Source organism: Canis lupus, chromosome X, assembly GCF_048164855.1.
Source record: "Canis lupus baileyi chromosome X, mCanLup2.hap1, whole genome shotgun sequence".
Taxonomy (NCBI): Eukaryota; Metazoa; Chordata; class Mammalia; order Carnivora; family Canidae; genus Canis; species Canis lupus.
The window spans coordinates 85,524,421-85,548,075 of record NC_132876.1 but is presented as its reverse complement, the minus strand read 5'-3'; the positions used below and the strand labels follow the sequence as shown (position 1 = coordinate 85,548,075).

At 41.5% G+C, this 23,655-nt stretch overlaps 1 long non-coding RNA gene across 3 annotated transcripts in view; it reads right to left on the bottom strand.

Moving 5' to 3' along the window:
* LOC140628789 (uncharacterized) overlaps positions 1-23,655 on the bottom strand; it is a 112,033-nt gene that overhangs the window by 9,466 nt on the left and 78,912 nt on the right. The window contains exon 6 of one of the 3 annotated variants that reach the window (XR_012026751.1): positions 14,966-15,132. The exons of 1 other annotated variant lie outside the window; for it this stretch is intronic. This is a non-coding gene — a long non-coding RNA (uncharacterized lncRNA). The remainder of the gene's footprint in view (positions 1-14,965; positions 15,133-23,655) is intronic. One more of the 3 variants, XR_012026750.1, reaches the window with a different exon arrangement.

The following is a 23,655-nucleotide window of genomic DNA, read 5'->3' as shown; positions in this document are numbered from 1 at the left end:
AGACTGAGCTTTACTGGCATAGCCAGCCTGCAGGTTGCTCACACACCCTATGGAGAGGTGACAAGCCAGGAATGATCCCAACTCACCTAAGTCCTGAATCACCTGGTCCACACTGCAACTCAGTGTCCCTAATCCCACATTCCTTCCTTCTCCTGCTTCCTATTCCCAGCTGGCAGGCAGCAGCATTGAAACTGTTCAAATTTCTTGCTGACAATTACTATTCATTCTGACATTATCTCTTTTAAGTCCTATGCTGATTATTCGACTTTCTGTGCTCTGGGGAAGAAATTGTTAAAAAAAAATTCCATTCAATAATTCTTTTCATGCTGAGAAGTCAAACTCATCCTGCTGTTGTCATCACTCGCAGTTAACACAAGCCCCATGCCCACCGGAGCTGGTGTGTACATCATTCTTCTTTCTTATCTGCCCCTACAGAAGCCAGGATAAACCATGGATTGAGGGATGGAATAAATGGAGGTATTCCAAAGGGCAGGATCTATAAAGTTTGGTGAAAAACAAAACAAGAGAAATTCCTTCCATTGACTTTCATCCTTAGGCAAAACCTTACAATCTCTGTGCCCTCATATGATTACATCTCCTGATCGTCTAAGGTTAAAATAAACCTGAATGAGCTTTAAAACCATGAATAAAAAGTTAAAAAATTCGAACTCTTGAAACCCAGTCAAGAAAACAAATCATGTTTTGTATTCGATGTGCCAGGAGGGACAGACAGAAAACTCGTCGGAAAGTTGTCATTTTACCAACATATCAAATAACAAGTTACAAAACAGCATTTTCCAAAGTGTATTCAACTTTAGAGTATTAAACCAAGAGATGTTCACACTCACTCACACACACACACACACACACCAATTTTTTGAATCTATTAAATTTGGGAAATGCTGTACATGTACCATATGCTCCTCTTGATGTTTCAATACAAACATAAAAATTTCTGAGAAGCCCTGCAGGAAAGAAACCTATTTAATGTTGTTTAACCCAGCTTCTCCTGGAGCTAGCCAACCACAGAAGTTTTTCCCGGTCTCCTGAATACATTCATGTTTTGTGAAATGCCATCCTAGAGAGGACAAAAGGCTATACTGGCCCCCACATCGTTTATCATATAAGCGGGGGAGAAGTTTGGTTGGCAACAGACCCATCAAAAAAGAAGAGGGAGACTGAAGAGTGAGGACCGCTGAATGTGGCAAAGAGCAAAAAGGAATAAATGTTAGTCAACATAGTCAAGGACCAAAAGGGTGCCAAGCACGGATGGGCCAGTCTTGGCTAAGTAAACCCTGATGGCACCTGCTCTCAGCTGATTTGTGTCCTTTCAAAGCCACCAATTTCAGTCACTGGGACCCATCTAAGGACTGTTCAGTATCTTTTAAGTAAGAGTTTAAAATAATTTCATTTATTATGAACTTGGCAATCTTGATGGAAGCCATGATGCAGTGCATGGAAATTAAGCTTGCTCATCTACCTGTTGGTGTTACAAAGCTGCACATTCAGTGTTGTGCCATGAACAGCTCATATACAAACAGAGGGGACTCTTGTGACCACCTGTCTAGTTGATGAGTAAAGAATCCTGGCCAAATATTCAATGACAAGAATTTGGGGAAGCAGCAAGGTGCAGTAGGAGGAATGGTGATGTTTACCCAAAAAGCTGGGGGCTCTGTGATCCAGCAAACAAATAGCTTGGCTTCTCTGGGTCTCTGTGTGTTCCCCAAGCAAATGAGGATAATACTGATCCTACCTATAATGGGATTATTGAGATGCAACAAAAAACGAGGTTTATAAAAGTACTTGATCTATTTCCATGTGCTCTGCAAATAGATTTCTTTCTCTAACAATGGTTGAATCTGAAGGTGGTGTTTTCATGTCTTATCTCTGCAATCTAACCCTGCTTCAGAGGCCTTAGCCCTCCCTCATCATCTGGTGAGTGCTACAGTAACTGTGTCTGAGGGCAAATGCTTATAAACAGGGGAGGCAGTGGGCCCCACAGTGCTGGATAAAATACATCTTGAACCACTTGTTTCAATTCCTCAGAAATAGGAGAAACTAAAGTTATCACATTTATTATATGTTCAGTTTAACTTCAGTCTCCTCATCTGTACTAGAAAGTTGTATTTCTATCCCCAAACCATTAAAATTTCAGCATGTTTTTCCCCCCAGAAGAGATGCTAAGTCTTCATCTTTTCAAAATAAGGGCATTAATAATGTTCCACTTACCATAATAGTGATTGCTCTTTTATTCCCCCAGTTTTTCTTACAAGGAATAACACACAATAACTGCACGTTTAAAGTGCACAACTTGACTGTTTTGACACATGAGTACACCTGTGAAACCATCCCCACAACCAAGATAGTGAGGATTATCCACCAGCCCTAAAGGTACACTGTGCCCATTTGTAATCCCTCCCACTTGCCTTTCTAGGTCTCCCACCCCAAGCAACCAGGGATCAGCTTTCTATCATTATAAATTTCTTTGCATGTCCTAGAATTTTCTATAAATTGAATCATGCAGTATGTACTTCTTTTCTGCCTGGCTTCTTTCTCTTCAAGGGGGGGGGGGGGTCCTCCATGTCACTGACTCTATTAATAGCTCACTTCTTTTCGTCCTTAAGTAATATCCATTAGACAGATACATTACAATCTGTTGATCTAATCACCTGTAGATGACCATTAGGGCTGCTTCCAGTTTTTAACTATTACTTATAAAATGGCTGTAAACACAGCATGTAGACATCAGCTTTCTTTTCCCTAGGAGTGGAATACCTGGATTATATGGTCAGTGTATGTTTAAAGTTCTAAGACATGGCCAGGCATCTTCCAAAATGTCCATGCCATTTTACATTTCTACCTAAATGGCTTAAGAGAGGTCTAGATCATCCACAAACTCACCAACACTTGGTATGATCATCAGCCTTTTTCATTGTAGCCATTTAAACCAGTATGTAGTGGAGTATTACTGGTGTCTCCATTTGCATTTGCTTAATGACTACTGATGGTGAATATCATTTCATGTGCTTATCTGTCATTTGTCTTCTTTGGTGAACTGTCTGTTCAAACCGTTTGCCCATTTTTTCTGGATTATTTCCTCATTATTGAAAAATCCAAAAGTTTACATGGATGATGCAAGACAGGTAATGAAGAATTCAATCAAAATTTTACATAATTCACGGTACCCACAAGGATAACAGAATCCACCAGTGCTGAACTAAAATATTCTCCAAATGTTATGACCAACTTGAAACTCTTTTTGAAGCCTGAAAAGGACTGAATTCTATTGGTCTTGCTAACTCTAAATAGGTTCAGAACTCAAATTAGTAAACTAAATAATTGTATTTTCACTTATTCTAATGGTACCTAAACCATCCTAGTTCTTCTTCAGCACGTGATTTGAGTGATAGCTCAAATCACCAACATTTCTGTCCCAAAGTCACATTTCACACTCTGTGCTAATTGTATTCAAATCCCTCAAGATTCCATTTTACAAAAATTATCTCTTATGTCAAACTCATGCCCACGTTCAAAAAGTGACAATGGCCAAATCTCTAGCTCACTGTGCCATCAGGAACAGCTAAAATATGATTTTTAAGCATGAAGATCGAAGTCTTCTTTAAGATCTACAGGATAGGGTAGATTGAGGGCAAGCTATAGGCTTTCCTTTGAGGAAAAAAGCAGGCCCGGTTGTGCTGTGCAGGGCCATGGGTTCTCAGCTCAATTGTTACAGTTGATGTGGGTTTCCTTTTAGATGCCTGGAAAATGACTATGCTGACCACATCCACATTCTGAAATACTTTTTGAGAACTTGTAACCAAACTGCAGGAACTGACTCATTTTGCAGTGCCCAGCCACCACACAATCGTTCCAGAATAGACTCCAGTCAGAGGCAGAAATATCAAAGTCTTAGAACACAAGGCAACAAATTGTCTATTTATATGGGGGAAGCAGAGGGGGAAATCCCAGGGTACAAGGGGCAAAATGGCTCAAGCCCCAGGAGATCATTAGACGTGACCAGCCAAAGAGAAGAAAAAGGACCAAAGAGAAGGCACCACTTCATGGGTGATATATGCATTTCCCTCAAAGCTAGAAGTCAGGGACTGGTGGCAAAGGGACCTTAATTTAATACAGAGCTCTCTTTCCCCTAGAAAGCAGATTCGCTTGAGAGATGTACATAGGAGAAATTTGGGGGAGATGGGGTCTTGGACTCCCATTCCTGAATTCCTTGCTGTATCACGAACACACCCCTCATTTATCAAGAGCTAAGCAGGAATGGATCCCAGGTCAAGGGATGCCAGAAATAAGTCAAGGGCCCAAGGCCATCTGGCTTAGGACCAGAAATCTACAGGTCTCCTAGGGCTCTCCTATATCCTTCCTTATCCACATCTATACCTTTCTCCCTCAGCTCCCAATCCACCTCATCCGAGGGGGCCTGGCTTCCATATGAAATGCCAACTCTTCACTCCCTTCTTCCAATACAGAGTGCCTACTTTAGGGGAGGGTAGAAAGGAGCACAATAGGCCCTCCTCCACCAAAAACTCTATGTTCCCCCAATTACTAATTTCTCCAACCCACAAGTGAAACTCTCATTCTCTCAGTCAGTTTCAGCCAGAGGCAGTGAGGAAATCCGGTCCAGTTGAACTAAACTATAAATGACAAAACCAATTAACTCTTTTCTGCAGGTGGGTCCCCGGCTCAAAGGATACGGGTGCTAACCCAAATGCAAAACTAACTAGCGGAAAGTCGGGCAAGGTGCTAAGGGTCAGATATAAAGTCTCGGGTGGTGTGAAGGAAGATAAACCTGGACAATCCCTAAAAATAGCCATCAAGCACCTGCTAACCACTGTAGGTTGTCAGACCTGGTTGCGTGGTCCAATGTCAATGCTGTGACGTGTACATACATTTTGTGTGTGTTCTCAATGATGCCATGTCAGTTAACATGAAAAGCCCCAGATGACAGAAACTGTACAGACCTTACAGAGAAGGGAGGACTTTTACTATCAGGTGACGTTGGATCAGATGATGACAAGGGGCTGCAATCCACTTACAGCAATCAACTGTATCTTTGAGAGATTGTGAAAACGCCTTTAACTTTATTATTTAAAAGAAAAAACGTAGATCCAAGTCCACACATCCTGACTGGGCAACTGCTTTGACATTCCCACGCTCCCTTTCTGCCTCCAACTGTAACACGAGTGCTGTGTAACACAGCTTTTGAACTTGTATCGAACAAGTTTTCATACAGAATTATGAGGAAATCTATCCTTTAACTGAACATAAACCTAAGGACTACGAGAAAAAGAAAACATGGAATTTTTAACACTGAAATTACTTGGAAACCATGGCAGTTCCCAATTCTGAACTCTTTCACTGAGTGTAAAATCAGCAAAGACCACTCCCCATGGGGGCGTGAATTTTTGGCAAGCATAAATGGAATAGAAACATCCCACTGCCTCACTGCTAGTCACTTGAGGACCCTACACCTCCCCGAAGAATAAATGTGACAGGAAGAATTATCCACTTTGGGCTCCTTAACCGATAAGGCGTGGACAGCTCAATTTTCTCTTGCTCTACACCAAGGTTTTCATATAGTAACTATTTTACCAAAAGAGAGCCCTAGGTAACTTGTACACACTCCAGTTATGAGGCACCATGGGCTGGGCTCTCCAGGATCTCTATATAAATCACCCGTACTCTTGGAACATCATTTTCCTTCTAATTTCTCATCTCCTACCCTCTAGCAGCTTCTGTGGCCAACAGGACCCCCCCTAGGAGATCTGACATTCACTACCTCCCAGACCTCATCTGCTAACCTTCAGCCTTTCTTGCTGTTCCATGCCGGCCTCTTCTCTAACCTTGGGACATACAAAGCTTGTTCCCATCTCTAGTGCAGTGGTTTTGTTTTCTTTGCGTAGAACCCTCTTCCTCCACACACCGTCCACATGCCCACAGGTAAGTGTCTGAGCAAGTATCACAGCATCAGAGAGGCCTTTTTCCCAAAATCCCTGTATAAAGCTGTTCTTCCCTAGACTCCTGGATACTCATTCTGTCTGGCCTGGTTTCATTTTCCTTCATAAGTACTTCCTGACACCTGGCATATACTTACTGGCTCTATCACTGTCAAGTCTCCCCCTGCCACACGGGCAAGGGCGTTGCTCAGTGTTCTATTCCCATACCAAAAACAACATCTGGCATGGGGTAGGTGTACACCGCATTTTTGTAAAATGAACTTTCCCACATGACGCCATTTTGCCAATTGTTCTGCTACAAGCTTATGAAGTCTAGTTGGCACCTGGGCCTATTTTTGTTGACATTTAACCAAATACCCCAGACTTCAAGAGCCAGGTGGACAGGAGTTGTAGGAAAGTGATCATTTCCCCGGGACATTAGGAAAAGTCATGCAGGGCTAGGGGGTGGGGAGAGAAAGAATAGTTCTATTCTCTTCCTGCTATCGATGGGAGGAAGATAAGGGAAGGGTTTTCAAAGAAGGGGTTTATAGAGTATGGATATCAAACAGGACGGATAAAATGATAGAATTTACTGTGTTACCAACCAAACTTGTCCCAAACAGTCCTTATTTGATCTTGCTTAGAGAGAAGAGCCCTGAAATAATGAGCCATCGATATTTCCCTTCACTGCACCGTATAGATCTCCTGTTGATGCAAACTTCACAGTTCATGTGGAAAGACAGAAAGTGCTTTCATTGCCTTTGCTGCTGTGGTCAACCCTGTACCAGAAAACATACAAAGCCTGTGCCATCATAAAGAATGTAGATGGTTAGGTGTTTTCTGAAACCTATGGCAAAGGACTCCCCCACGTTAAAAATCAGCGGTAGTAGTATAAATCCCCCTTTCCTATGTATCCTCATCTTCCCTCTACAAACACAAAAAAGAGAAGGTCTCCCTCATTTTTCACATCTCTACTTAAAGATATTCTCAGAAACTCACAATAAATTTAACTGAGCGCAGAGCAGGATTTATTTTTTGCTCCAAATTAGCTTAAATTCTACTTAAAAATTCATTTCCAAGACATTGTTGTGGATGCCTTTGCCATCTCTAATGTTCTCCAAACAGGGAAAGGAGTTGAAAGTTCAGGAGTTCTTAGAATGTATTTCCTGCCACATTCCCTACTAGGCACCCTTCTTCTACCACCATCAAGAAAGAAAAGAAAAAAAAAAGAAAAGAGAAAAAAGAAAGAAAAGAAAAGAAAGAAAAGAAAAGAAAAAGAGAAGAGAAGGAAGAAAAAGAAAGAAAAAGAAAAAGGAAAAAGGAAAAAGAAAAAGAAAAAAAAGAAAGAGAAAAGAAGCCATTTATCTGCATTATTTTCCTGTCACAAGCCTTTTCTTTCCCTGCCTTGAAAAAAGAAGTCCAGCTGCCAGAGGAAGATGCTTAAAGACTTCTATGAATGTCAGCCTGTTTGCCTTGTCGCAAAAAATGGCAAAGGATCAAATAAAAGACGAAGTCACTGAGGGGAAAGGAACAAAGAGTGGTAGCCTTCCCCTTAAAAGACCCTCACTCTGTACTTTCTTTCATCTGTCTGCAGGTAGGCGATGAATGAGTTATGTGACAATATGGAAAAAGGAAGCAAGGATGGAGGGAGGAAGGGAGGGAAGGAAGGAAAGAAAGAAGGAAGGAAGGAAGGAAGGAAGGAAGGAAGGAAGGAAGGAAGGCAGGCAGGCTCGATTAGTATGTCCTCCTAAGGACAGGCTCAGTCCAAGGCCAGGAGAGGTTTTAAAGAGATGTATAAGCACCCTGAATCCCTGGGCTAGGGTAGCCCGCTCTCACCTTCCAAGTCAAATTCTCAGCCCACATTTGAAAGAGGAGGAAATTCTCAAGGTGAAACCCCTTTCCCATTCCCCAAAAATCAACTCCTTATCTAAATATATAGGCTTTTATGTGCATAAATGGCTTCCTGTAATTCTTTACCTTGCAGTTTTGCCCTTCTAAATAGGGCCCAGAACTAGATGGAGATAGTGGAGCAAAAGCATTAGTCATTATAGATGCTTACTCATTTTACTTTTCTATGGATTAGTTCTATGCCAGACAAGGAATTGCCAAAAAGGTTAATGAAAGTGCATCCTTGGGACCCAAATGCTCACATACTTCTCTCTTCCACCCCCACTTTCAAGTGAAAATATTTGAGAAAAAAATAGGGGAAGTTATATGAGTAAATTTGTTAGTGCATGAGATCAAATGAAAACAAGGAATTCCCCTCCTGGATTTGAGTGGCCTAATTTAAACTCATAAAAACACAAATGACTAAAATTGCTCCTGTTGATTCGTGAAATAAGAAGCAGAAAAAGTCAACTGTGTATTTCAATATTGAGAGGGCCAGGCCTGGAAGACATGACACTTTGCAGAAGAGAAATGAGAAGACCATTTCTGAGACTTTCAGGATTAGTCAACTTCTATTCTGCTTTTCTGCCAGAAGTACTTACCAACTATACTGGTGAGAGCCTATGTGGATTTAGATTCCGGTTCCACAGCTTATGGGGTGAATGTCCCTCAACATGGTCCCCTAGTCCCATGCCTTAGTGTCCTAATCTATGAAATAGGCATAATTATTGCACTACTGGGTTGCCCAGAGGATTGAACGGTGTGTGGGCAGAGCACTTGCAACAGTGCCTACCTAGCACATGGGTGTAAAAAAGTGGGCAGTAAATGGCAGCCACCACCGTCAATGGCTGTTTTCCTTAATCCAATATGAAACAGAAAGACCTAGACCTTAGAATGGATCTACAGGCTTTGAGACTAAAACTGAAGTTTGTTCCCAAAAGGATAAGGGAAGGGAACTCAAGTGTGTTAAGCACCACTATTCCAGCAACCACAGCATGCTCTTTACACATGTTCTCTCATTTCACAAAACAGCCCCATGAGCCAGTTAATACTGACACTTCACTCTCTAGGGCTTAGGGAAATAAATGGAGTAGCTTACCCAACTAGCAAGGGGCAGAATGAGCTGGAAGCACAGGTCTACTTGTTTCCAAAGCCTGGGCCTCTCGGGGAGAGCAAAACACTTCAATGGGTGCTGTGAACAGGGACCTTCTTGAGGTCATGGTAACCATGGTCACATACTTGATACTCACTGGAGTAAATGCCTGGAAATTAGAAGATTTTCCCCCCCAGGTAATCAGAACTTTGAAAGCAACCCAGGAAGTTTCACTGGGTGCCTACAAACTCAACTGAGTTTCTCTCATTTTAAAGAACCTTAGTCTCACTTTCCATAGATGTCACACAAATCCTGGGAGAAACTGATGGGCTTTCATTAAGTAAGAAGTCTTCATCCACCTGCCTTTAGGAGAGGTGGGAAAACTAAAAGCATTCCTCCAGTGCCACCACCAGCAATAGGCTTTTAGTAGAACAGATGCTTAAGGAGAATTAAAATCTTACAAAGCAGGATCCCTGGGTGGCTCAGCGGTTGGGCATCTGCCTTCAGCCCAGGGTGTGATCCTGGAGACCCAGGATCAAGTCCCATGTCAGGCTCCCTGCATGGAGCCTGCTTCTCCCTCTGCCTCTTTCTTTCTCTGTGTCTCTCATGAATAAATAAATAAATAAAATCTTTTAAAAAATCTTAACAAGGCAGGAAAGGAAGATCCTTTAAAATAAAACCTTACCTTGCTTTTCATAATCATTGAGTCCACCCTCTACCTTCAAGTAAGCAGTTATGCTTCTTTCAGCAAGATATTACATTAGGCTGACCATATAAACGAAAGCAACAAGAAACCATTTTGCTATTAAAATAGAACTAAGAACAAAATGTCCCAAATATTACATTGGCTTACAAAACCATATTGTACTCAATTTTATATGCATCTAATCCTTTAAGAATTAAAGAAAAGAACTCTAATGATCTATTTGCATAACTGTATTATTTACAGTTAATAAGATACATGTATTTTTCATTTAATGTTTTAGATTATCCCAAATACTTTGGAATGTATAAACCAGAATCGGTATAGGATTGAAAGGCAATAGGTGACAGTTGAGAACTTAGGAACTCCAGCCAGGAAACGTCCAAGATTAGATCACTTACATTCTTTAATGTAATATTATAGAATGGTTTTATCTATTTTTTTCCTTAATCCCCCCCCCCGAAGGAAAAAAAAAAAAAACAGTAGCAGGTAGGTGGTTTCATGTTAACCCATGGAAACATGGGTTTCCATGTTTTCACTGGAATAAATATTTGGTATAGTTCCCCAGCACCCTATCTAAGGAAATATATGGAAGTATTTTACTTTGTAAAGCCTCCTTAGTAATTTAAAATATCCTCGATATTTAAGTAATTGACTGAAATAAGTAATACATCAGGCGGAGATAAGTGCTAAGAAGAAAAACTAAGTGGAGCAGAGAGATAGAGGGATAGTGAATTTGGGAAGTAGAATGGGGACGCTGCTATTAGCTTGGAAGGAATGAATATTTTTAGCCCTAGAAATATATAGGTATTAAGAGAGATGCCTTATATACTTTTTTGAAAAGTACTGTTAAGAGTATCCTTTTGTGCATTCAGAGTCATGGAGGTCAAGTTCCACAGGCTATCTGAATTCCCCCAAGGGGCCCCTGCTTTGTCCCAGTGTGGCTCCCGGGCCAGGGAATTCAGAGCCAGTGAACTCCCTCCCTCCGAGGTGATCTATGCCCTCAGCAGAGCCCAGACCTCCTGCTGGGTTAGGGGCCCAGAAAATGTCTTAAGAAAAGACTTTCTCTCCCCATCCCCCACTCAAGATCCTTTCCTTGGGGCTAAGGAAAGAGTTGTTTAGTGTGTCTTGATTTTTCAAGATAAAGAAGTCAGGCTGGCTGCTGATGGAGATCAATGCTGGGAAGGCTGAAAAGAGATTAATAGCCTCTCAGACCCCTGGAACTCCCGCACTCCCACCCAGGACACCTTGGTATAAGCATTCCCCAGCAGGCCCCTGACCAGGACCATGGTGGTGAGGTCATCAGCTTCTGATGACAGGGACACAGGGGGACAAGGAAATCAGGTACGTAGCTGACATGTCCCTCTGACTCAGTCAAGAGTCCCAGAGCCACATCTCCAGGCCTCTCTCATACGTGAAGTGGACTCATTAGGAGCACACTGCAGTGAGATTGCTTGTTTTCAAGCCTTGGCTCTACTACACTTCCTAGCTGTGTCACTTTAGGCAAGTTGCTTCACCATTCTGCGCATCACTTTCCCCATGGAAAACGGGGATAACTATCACATTGTTGATACTCAGTTTTTGAGAGGATTAAAGAAGTGAATATATGTGAAGCATTTTATACCTCTATGTGCCAGGCGCTGCTCTAGATGTCAGGGATTCATGTATAGTGGGGCCTGGCACAGAATATGAACTCAATGTATATCAGTCACTAGGGGTCCCACAAACCCTTATCGGACACTTTGATGATTATATGATGATTTGATAAAGATGAAAGGGTGACTATTCTACCTACAAAAAACTCTGGCGAGGGGAGGAGGGGCTGGTACAGCCCTCTGGTGATCAAACACATTACTATTTCTATAGTAAAATATACAAATGTTTGTACTAAGTGGAATAAATAGACTATAAATAGCCTGCCATCAGTTCAGGTCAGGATTTACCACCAAGCCTATTACAAAACAATACTTTGGTTTTCAGAGCTTTCTGGGTTTCAGAAGAGATGGTGGACAGACACGGACATGGACACGGACACACACACACACACACACACACACATATATATTAAGCAAGGGGTAAAACCCATTGAAGTCTTCTCTTCCTTTCTGACTTCCGGCGTGGTTAATGACCAAATAAATAGTCAAAACCACTTAGAAGTGGAAAATAGGAAGCCCTTTGGGCATGGAAAATCCATGACTGCATAATTAATCTATGCCAAATATAATCTAAAGAAACCCTTCCCCCAAAATCCAGTGCATCATAAACTACTCAGCCAACCAGTTCATTCCTACACCAGGTCTCAAGTGATCTTGAAGGGTTTCTTAAAGTAATTTTTGAATCGAGGAGAACAGACTTAAGTTTCACCACTACTTTCCCTGTACAACCTTCTCTTTCCCACAGGAAACCAACAAGCTACGAAATAACAAATTAAGTTAAAAACGGGTACCTGAAAGGCAAACGTATTCTCTGCAGTCCGCCTGGAGATGTGCCCACATTATGCCAAAGTGGTAAAGTATCCTGCTGCCAAAGGAATGTTCTTTCCCGTTGCATTTTACGGAAAGATCTGTAGCTCTTGAAGAGCTGCACAGTAACTGGTTCAAGATGTTCTCACTGCTGGTCAGCACTGGCTAAAGGATTTGCACAAACCCATGGAAGCCGATTTCTCCCGCCTCTTTATTACCCCCATATGTTGTTATTTTATCTTCTCCAACTTCTCTGACCCCTTTCCATTTATTGCATACTGCAGGATTGCTTTGTTCAAAACCTGTGTTTACCACTCCCATGGTGATCCGGACACAAAGGCAAGTCAGGAAGACACGAAATCAACGGAGATACTTATGTTGCTTCATGGTTTTTTTTCCCCTTCTCATTATCCTCCTACTCAATGAGACTGTAGTGGGAGGTCTGAATGACATTTCTAAACCCGAGAAGTTAAAGCTACATTTCAACACCCCACCCCTCAGTTGTCATAGGAACAACACTAGGAGGCTTATCTCGGTTCTAACAAACAGCCACTTGTTTGGCTAGCAATTAAAGCTCCCCTCTTCCAGTCAAACACATATACACACAGCCACATACCTACCTCCAGAAAATGTAACTGGACAGAACTCTATATCACACCAAACACTCAATTAAGAAACAAGCCCAAAGGCAATGGGTTTATATCCCTGAATATGCAAATATCAAATACAATTTATGAGATGTGCTTCTGAGGTTTGTCACTTGACCTGGATCCCCTCACAGGTTTTAGTTCTATATGACCACAAAGACATGTGCACACCATTAATATTTTTTCAGAGTATACAAAAAATGTTAATACTCTCAGCAACCCCAGTGGGTAATTTCAGGGCAACGTTATGGTGTTTATTTTACACGTATTTCTAAAAAATTAAGAAACTGCTAATAAAAGAGCAAACAATTAAAAACATGAAGATCTAAAGGAATTCTTCCAGGATATACTTTCTGGCATTTATTGTTTCAACCTGCTCCTGTTATATTTTTGTCTTTAAAAACAATGGTTTCTAAATAGATGAATAAAGCCTAAAAATTACAGAGGCTGTTTTTCCATTAAGCATGGCAGTATTTAGCCAAATTATTAAAATCATGTTTTGCCCAAGTATTTACAGGAAATACAGAATTAAAAGTTATCGTGAACCACTCAACACAAGTTAGCAGTCAGAGAGGTTACCTGTAAATGTTTTAAAGCTTTGACACCATTTCTGTCTTCAAGATCCTAAACCCCATAAATTCAGGGGCCTCAGGGAAACAAGTAGCATTTTTCCCATACTCGGCCACACCTTAATTAACTCAAATAACTTGTAATATTCACACATATGGCTCACCGATCTGATTTATTGGAGATCTGCCTGTTTTCAACGGCCACGTTCACCTTGATTTTTATTTATTTCCTTGAAAATAAATCCTTATGCAAAAGTCTTGAGAACTACTGGTCTGAGAAAAACTGATCAAGAGTTTTCCAAGTGTTTAAGAAAAAAAAAAAATAGATCCTACTAGATTCATCTCCCTCCCCGCCAACCTCATCCCACCCCAGTGCCAACAGAAAGAAACTGCAGCACTGCTACCCTGTTTTTCACTATACATTTCTCCCCTTTAAGTTAAAGAGTTTAAGATTTTGAAAGTTAACAGAATGGGGAAGCAAAAATCAAACACAGATCAACTTTCAACTCAGCTTAAGGTAGTTAAAAAATAGATAACCTTGTGTCCTATAGAACCCCAAACTTACCACTGTCAATAACCATTCCAATTCTATAGAGTCCCATTCATTAAAGGAATGTCATCAAAACTACCTATATAATCGCTAGCAGTTAAGTAACATTTTTTCCCCCATAGGATTCTATAAGTACCCATCACATGATTGCTTCTATTGACCAATAAGAAAACCGGTAAGATCAGATAACAACCCACCCTTCTAATTCTATTTTTTTTTATGCTATTCCACTTTCCCGGCATGATCATTTCCTAAAAACCAAATCTAGAAATCAAGATAATATAAAATGCCTAAAACAAAGCTGTGGTTTTCTACAGTTTACAAGTAAGAAGCTATTGTACATAATACAGGTATTCAAAGATTTATTGTATTTTTTTGGCAATTTGAAACATTAGGGCAGCCCAGAATCAAGATTACAAAACTGAATTTGTTTCAGAGAAGAGACAGACAAACACATGTACACCAGTAAGAACTGATCATCACAGTCTCTTGGAACATGACGGTCTATTTAGAAATATCCACCCTTTTGCTGTACCAATTGTAACCAAATAGAACAATCTTAAAATTCATGACACAAATGTAAAAAAGTCTATTACCAGCTTAATCTGCCCTTCATGATCGGTAGGAAATGTTTCCAATGCATTACTTAAACTTTCATTTTGTAGAGTTCTAACTAAATGCTGGACATCTTGGGGTAGAGGGAGAGATAGTGTGAGCTGAGTAATTCTGAAAGCATCCCTTCAAGTATTACACATCCTATTCAGACTAAATGGAAATCCATACCCATGGAATGTCAATGCCCCAGGTCTACCAAACAACCCATTTTATTTGTCCCTCCCCACTAAAAAGAAAAAGGAGGGGGAAAGTCAACACGTTCTATTACATGTATTAGTCTAAACTGGTAGAGCCCAACTCATCTTTGTTAATAACCAGGCTTCTTCTCAGACTTTATGCTATATTCTTGGGCTACTTTTTTCTAGAATTCCTCACTCTGTTTATATGTTCTCTGGTTCAACACAGTTGTTAGGGGTCTGTGAACAATTTCACAATTCCCACAGACACCATATGATATCTATTAGGGAACGATGCCACTTTTCACTTACCAATTCTGGATAAAGCAGTACTTCCTGGTGACAGAATGCTGCTGCTTCCGTTCGCTAAAACTCCCTCTTCACAGCTTGATAAATCTGATTATAAAATGTCTTTGTTCCAGATCACACGAGGCGCTTTTCCTGCGAAAGTTTTCTAAAGAGTTAACTGCATTTCATTCCTGTTACAAAATGAATAAGAACAAGGAGGGGAGGGTGCGGGGTGGGGGGACACAGGGAGTAAAGTCCACACAAGTTCCTGGCAAAAATATTTTAGCTGCATTTTTCTGAGTTTAATCAGTAAGCTATATTAAAGTGACAGTTACCAGTTCAGGGAGCCAGAGTTTGATCAAGTCAGCCACAGCCACTGTGGGTGTCTTCCACTGATGTGCGGACCCCAAGGAAGCAGTCACTTGGTCATCTATCACATGTGGCTGAATCACTGGACACCCGCCACCACCACCCCCACCTCTGTCCCTGCTGAGCAGCATGCCAGGAAGGAGAGTGGCTGGACACTCGAAGCAGGACCTCTTATAGGGACCCGCCAATTAGCTGCTGACCAATCACAGGCAGCACCTAGTACCTAAGTCACATGACAGGGCAGTCCCTATGACTGCAGGATTTCTGAATTACTGGGGTTACACAAAGGACACTCATTCAGGAAAAGAGAAAAAAAAAAAAAAAAGCCATAAGCCGAAACAGAAAACGCCCAGGCTGTGACAACTCCAGCTTTAAAACAGAGAACACCCGAGCTTCACACAAGACAGAGAAAGAGCGACAACCAAGCCAGGATGGAAATCAGAGGAGTGCCTGGCACATATTAAAAATTAAGCCCAAAGCAGAGGCTGAGTTTACAAACCCACTTCAGCTATAAATATACTCCTCCTTCCTCTACAGTCTCCCTGACAATTTTTGCATTTGAAACGTCTTTATTTTAAAAGGCTCCAGTGAACTTCTGCAGAACTCCTTTAGGAAAATGTTTAAGAGACAGAAGTCCCCTCTCTTCCCATCCCCTCGAAATACTCCTGAAGGAGATTCCAAGTTCACCATGAAAAAGTTTCTTAACCAAAATGCACTTCTTTCAAAATGGTCAGATAACTCAGACAAAATCAAACACTGTTTTGACAAATTTGTATGGGAACTACCAAATCATATATAGATGTCCCCTCTCCCAACACCCCTAACCTTCTCTCATGGAATCATTTTAGACTGCTTACAACAAGAACATTCTTACTAAGTAAATGAGCCCCCCCACACACACCAATGAACTAGCTACCTATCAATTTTTGCTTTAACCCCTCCAATTTAATTCTTACATATTGATGTCCTAGAAAAAATTCAACTGTAAAAACCCCCTACCATTTCTTTGACCCCCCCCCAAATGGTACTTACAAATGTCCTTTGTTTCCATCTGTTGGTTTCTCCCCCTCCCCGTCATCTAAAGCCAAAACATGGACTTAACCTCATCCTTCAAACCTAAAAGGCCCTATTTTGATCATGCAAGGCTGTTAGCTCTTTCCCCGACAAGTCCAGAACACTCTGCTGCTTGCCATTCCCAATTTATGGAAGGAAGCGTATGTCAAACAAACCAGGTGATGACTCACACTGCCTCCCCCAGCCATATTTTCCCTAGAATGGGAGGGTAGCGTAAGTGCAGCCCATTTTGGATGTGACTCAGTTTTATTAGACTGGTGATTGTAGTTAATCTGACAAGCTCACATTTTTCCTTTATAACTTGTACATTACAGGATCAGAACGCACGTTCTAAACAGTCTCAAAGAACGAGATCACAGAGATGAGAAAGTTGCAAGATGATTTTTAAGGTATGGCAAAGCTCTGGCTCTCTTCCCAAATACTTAAAACTTCATAATAATCTGTCGAAAATGTTTATGACTGACACAACCCAACCTCTGAGTTCACATGATAGCAGTAAACAGGTTTTATATGTTTAGGGCTACTAGAGGCTTTTACCATGGGGGCCTCAGACTCTTTTCTGTCCTGAGGACCCAAGTTCAAGTCCAAGTCTGGGGCCCACGTGGCAGGTTCTTCAGGAAGTGGTTGGGAGAATAAGAGCCACGTTGAGGCTTTCACTTTTGCATTTATTCTGAGTTACATTCTAACCTGAACTATTCACGAACACGCGTGAGTATAATATAACCACATTACCACACACTCACACAAAATCTGTACAGTCCTGTAATCCCGACCTGCTAAAAGCTGCACCATAAAGCCCTGAAAATCATCAACTACTGTTATCTGTAAAAATTCCAATGAAACAAATGGGCATGCCTAAAAATCTTCCCCTTCAGGAAAAACTTTACTACCAAGATGGGAGTGGCATTACAAGGAATAAAGTGTTCCCAGGTATTACGCAGACAGGAAGAACACAGTAATAAGAAGTGCAATGCCTCACACAAAAAATCTGGAAGGCTCGGTCTGAGCAGTTTCACTATAGTTATCTCTTTTCAGCATACTTCCTTTAACCTTGAGCAAAGTCAGCAACTGCTCAGGCTAAGGCTTGGCATTTATTGTTGATTATGCCTTGATGGGAACTAATTTTGTTACGATAGAGAAAATACACTCTACTTCTGGAATGTATTCCAGAACTGTTCAAATATCTAATTTTCAAATTGGTAGATGGGGCCAGATAAAGAGAAAAAGAGTTAAATCAGGAGTTGTCTATTCACTTTACAAAAGGATTCCCTGTAGGGTTTTACTGGAATGAAAACCCTACATTAAATTTACATACAGAATCAACTTTCAGAAATTAAACTCACACAATACAATTAAGAAGTGCATAGCCCAATGACACTTTTGAAGCCTTGGTATTTTAACCGTGTGTACATAGTTCTCATTGACTTATTAAAATGTATTCATACTTCAAAAGGGAGGTATTAATCTAGCCCATTGACTTTTTTGAGTAAAATTTTATTGGCTGATAGAAAGTTACCTTCATAAGATACACAGAACATAAAATCTGTAATTACATGGCTTTCGATGGAAATAAAAACAGACTATGAACGCAGAACATTAATAAAACCAAATACCTAAAATTCTGGCATTTAAAAGAATCTATAACATTTTATTTTTCTTTTTTTTTTAATTTTTATTTATTTATGATAGTCACAGAGAGAGAGAGAGAGAGGCAGAGACACAGGCAGAGGGAGAAGCAGGCTCCATGCACCAGGAGCCTGACGTGGGATTCGATCCCGGGTCTCCAGGATCGCGCCCTGGGCCAAAGGCAGGCGCTAAACCACTGCGCCACCCAGGGATCCCAGAATCTATAACATTTTAAAAGCTTGGAGCCAGACCTGCTGGGATTCCAATCCTGGCTCTGCCATTCCTAGGTGTGGCACCTGGGTTAAAAATATAATATATGTAAGTGCTCAGGACAGGGTCTGCCCGACAGATAGTTAACACTATATAAAAGTTGGCTTTTCTTATTTTCTTCTTCTTCTTTTTTTCTGAGGGCATGGAGCCCAACACAAGGCCCAGACTCATTATCCTGAGAAGAGATCAAAAGTTGGGACACCTAACCAACTGAGCAACTCAGGTGCACCTAAAGGTTGGCTTTGCTGTTATCACTATCATGTAACCTCCACCCTTAGGCTGTTCTTTGTGCCATCATTAGAGTCCTACATAACCTTAGTCACTCCCCAAACAACATTTCTGCATGAGAAAAATACAGTTTCTGTAACTATTTTAAAGAAGAATCCCTTGGAACTATTTTACCAATGATGGCAAACACCTAGCCAAGCCATATTTTGCTCCCAAAGTCTCAATGATTTAAAATACTCCTCTGAATCTACATTTGACACCTGTTTGGGTCTTTCTATCCAAATTTCTCAGAATTTCCAAAATCCAGTACTATAGGATCGGGTCAGGGCCAGCCAGGGAAAGCATTCAAAAAGAACTTCCATTCTAGCCAGCCCAGATGGGCCAAGACGTGGAAATTCATCAGCGAGAAAAGAAGGTGAATGAGTCAAAGACATGGGGTATCGGGGGCAGGGGCCCACAAACAGAGGTGCCAGGAAGTGGCTCTAGGCTCAGAAAAAAGTACCTCAGATTTACTGTTTATGGTCTCTCCAGGGTCGAGACTTAAAACCTTACAATAGCTATCCTAAGGGAGAACCATGGAATGGAGGGCGTGAAGGGGGTGCCGAAAGAAACCTTAGCATGCATTCTTTCCTATGTGGTCTTTCATTAATCAATTTCATTTCTGGGATCCCTGGGTGGCGCAGCCGTTTGGCGCCTGTCTTTGGCTCAGGGCGCGATCCTGGAGACCCGGGATCGAATCCCACATCGGGCTCCGGGTGCATGGAGCCTGCTTCTCCCTCTGCCTGTGTCTCTGCCTGCCTCTCTCTCTCTCTCTCTCTCTCTCTCTCTGACTATCATTTAAAAAAAAAAGAAATTTCATTTCTTGGGACTCCTGGGTGGCTCAGTGGTTGAGCATTTGCCTTCAGCTCAGGGCATGATCCCGGAGTTCCCGGGATCAATTCGATCAATTCCCACATCAGGCTCCCTACATGGCGCCTGCTTCTCCTCCCTCTGCCTATGTTTCCTGCCTCTCTCTCTCTCTCTTTCTCGTGAATAAATAAATAAAATCTTTTAAAAAAAAAAAGAAATTTCATTTCTTAAAGGAGAAAACTACATGGGTTTCCATATGAAAACTATACGAAGAAATTCAAGCATCCCACAAACCCTTCAGTAACGAAAGCTAATCGTTTCCAGCCAGCATCTAGCATACTTGAAGAATGATAAAAGGGACAGCAAACAGGACATTTCTGAGGCTCAGGCAAACTTTATAAATATGGAACTCCACAAATATGGTGTTTGACATGGCTCTGGGGGATACAAGAAGTGATTCTCTATTTTGTTCGAGGACAAGCAACTGCTCTGACTTGTCTTTATCCAGGCAATGCTTTGTGAGACAGATGGTAACATAATGGGGGGGGGGGGGGGGGGCAGCAAAATGAAGAGAAGGTGGTTAGGATTACAAATGAGTGTTTGGAGGGAAGGTTTGATCCCCCCCTTGCTGTCAGTTCCAAGATGCACAGAGACCCGATTCAACACAGTTCAGCTAAAGACAGGTTTGGAGCTCCAGCATAGAACTTCCTCTCAGCTACCACTCCTGTCCCCAGGCAATCGCTGAAATACCAAATGATCCAACTGTGTCGGGTTCCCACAAACCAGAACTACAGGTCAGGATGCCAACAGCCTGGGTTCCAGGGCTGGCTCTGGGACTCTCACCTGTGGGGATGTGGGAAAGTCACCTCATTTCACTCTGAGGCTTTTGTTTCATCTGGAGAATGGGACTATTTGAGAAAACACCAGGAGTGAACAGAAATGACTGCCTCAATGATGTTTGCCACCACTAAGGATGTGCTGCCATCCCCGGTTACCAATCTTACAATTCTGGGGTGGCGGGGCAGCAGGGTGGGGGAGACCCAACAATCCTAGGCTCCCAAATCATGCCGCTTTTGGAGGGAGAGGTTGCAAAGCAACTTTATCACCTATGTTTGAATGATCAAAAATCTTTAGACAGCTGCTAGATTCACTTGGTGATTGTAAACAAAGTCAGTGTACCTGTGTACACAGTATGTGTGAGAGTCCCAGGATTACAGAATTTTCAAAAAAAAAAAAAAAACCCTACCTACGTAGCTATGTATGTGTACACCTCTCCAGGCATGCACACAAACTGTATCTAGACTTATATAAGACAATCTGAACATTTCTTGATGAGAGCTTGCCTCTGTTCCACGCTTTTCATGTTATGTAAGCAGCCACTTTGCCTGTCTTCCTGCAGTGATTTCAGATCTAAGCAGTGTATACTTTGCTCAGAAAAGTTTTTTATTAGTTGTCTTCTTTCCCCACCCATTTTTAAAGAACGAACTGACTCAGTTTTTTGATGGCAACGCCACTGGGTGGGAGTGAGTATGGGGGTGGCAGGGTGGGAGAAAGGGAGGATGAGGAGGAGGAGGAGGTGGCAGGAGCCAAGAGCTGAATCACAGCCATGTGAGTAATCTTAGGCTTTTTTTTTCTTCCTAAGGGTATGAATCAAATTAAGCTTGTTTTGCTGTGGATGAAGGAAGAGGAATATAATAGCGTGAATCAGAGCAATTATCAAATATGTGGTGCTCACTAAAAATTAATTACAACCACTGCCTTCTCTCACACGTCTGCCAGAAGATGCCGGAGAGCTTTTGTTAATCAATATAATGCTTTACAAAAATTCTTAAGAGTTTGAACTTGATTCTCACCCTCTTCCTTTAAAAATTTCCTTTTACACATGAATTTCAGAAACAGGAATTATTTCGGAGCTTCTGTGAGATAATCTTTGGCCCTTGGAGAGAAGTGTGAAAACAACGCGGCTAATACTGGGTAGAGACCAGGTTACACACTATCTAGCCTTGAGTGCTAGAAGCAAAATAATGAGTTTATGAAAACAATTGCTCAGAAATGAGTTTAACCTCTCAGGAGCTTACTGAGGGGAATGCTGCATGCAACAACAAACCCAAGGGGAAAAGTGGACATTCTTTTATAATAGTTTTCGGTGAGAATAAAGTTGCTTACAGACTGCTTGAACTTCCTTATGCTGAGTTAAGTGGATCCTCATCATTTTAAGAATTTACTAGGAGTCATAATGAGAAAACGATGGATCGAACATATAAAATCAATTTTCTGGAATGTAGAGAGAGTGTAAGAACACAGCTCAATTATTTGTAGTCAGGGTACAGCTCTACAGATTTCTATAGAAAGGCACTTCCTTTTTTGCCATATTTGAAAATCCAATCTATTTAGTAATTCATGGAATCTAAGTATTACCATGGGGGGAGGGGGGGGAGATTGGCTATCTGAAGAGAAAAGCACAATATATCTATTTATCTATAGATAGGCAAGTGTACCCTATGGTTTTAGTACCCTTACAGAATATTCCACACACAGGAGCTCGAGGAGAATAGTGTCTTTATCACACTGTCACATTTTTCAAAGTTCATTTCTATTTATGGGACAGTGTATTCTGTGCCAGCACAACCTTGGGGATGGGGGGTTGTCTCCAAATAAAATATTTCAAGAGCACTCTGAATAAGCGAAGTCTTTTAACTTTTCTATGCCTCTATGTTCCTCAATTTGGAAACTAATCTGTAATGACAGCTCTTTAGGGATGACAATTTGTATGCCCAGGTTTATACATTTATAAATCTGCCACCTAACATGAACATTTTGGAGATATTAGCCAAGATTTATTTACATAATCTAGAAATATATATCAATAGTAGGTTCACATAAAATGAGCCAGATGTTGAGAAGCACCTGGGTGGCTCAGTGAGTTAAGCATCTGCCTTCAGCTTAGGTCATGATCTCAGGGTCCTGGGACTGAGCTCCAGAGCTCCAGGTCAGGCTCCCTGCTCAAAGGAGAGTCTGCTTCTCCCCCTTTCTCGGCCACTTCCCCCTGCTCCTGCATGTGCTCTCTAATAAATAAATAAAAATCTAAAAAAAAAAAAAAAAAAGAAGAGAGAGAGAGAGAGAGAGAGCGCCAGATGTATTTTCAGACGAAGTAACTTGGATATCTCAACCCCCAGCCCTCTAGTTCCCTGCCGCCCAAACACAGCAAACTTAATGATATGGCTATATTTGACTTTCTACATTTCAAGCTAGTAACTTTCCTTACTTTGACTAAGTTTCTCATGCAGTAGAAATAATATTCCGAAACCTGATTTTGTCCCATCTTGACTTATCTTTATGCCCTTGCGATAAAGACATGACCAGAAATTTTCTATTTGTATTTTAGTTTTCTTTTTTTTAAGTGTTCTAAACAGTATTTGCAGAGGAAGACACTAAAAAATTGTTCTAATTAAATTCTCAGCATCTGAGTCCCCTGAAGAGAGTTCTTGGGAGTACTCCAAGTGGGTTTCTGCTGCCCTCCAACATCGCAAATGTTCAGAGGTGGTGGTAGGGAGTGGAGTGGTAACCATTCTGATGTTTTTACAAATGGGAAGACCCAGAATATTTTCTTTTTTTTAAGGTTTTATTTATTTATTCATGAGAGACACACAGAGAGGCAGAGACACAGGCAGAGGGAAAAGCAGGCTCCCTGCAGGGAGCCTGATGTGGGACTCGATCCCAGGACCCCAGGATCACGACCTGAGCCAAAGGCAAATGCTCAACTACTGAGCCACCAAGGCATACCAGAACCAGAATTTTCAAAGGCATAACTGATGCTTACTGCAGATGCACTGAATACCTAAGAATCAGTCCCTAACTACACTGAGGTGATGAGATTTACAGCTAGTGATAGGGTAGAGGAATCACAAATAGTAACAAAGACCATTTGGAGGCCAGGCATCCAGGCCAGGCCAGTAGTGGAGGAAGATATGGTGGTGTTGGGGTAGGGGTATGGAAGAGGTACTGGGGAGAGGACTTGGTTGGGAGACAAGAATGACGGGGCTATCAAATATGGACCATGCCACGGAAGGCTGGCTTATCAAAGGGAATAAATAATAGAAGTGAGAAAGAGAAACAAGAAAAAGAGGGCATGAATTCATTTTAAAAAATACAATTTTAGGGGTGCCTGTGGTGGCTCAGTCAGTTAAGCATGTGCCTTCATCTCACCTCCTAATCTTGGTGTCCTGGGATTGAGCCCTGCATTGGGCTCCCTGCTCAGCAGGGAGCATACTTATCCCTCTCCTCATCACATGTGCTCT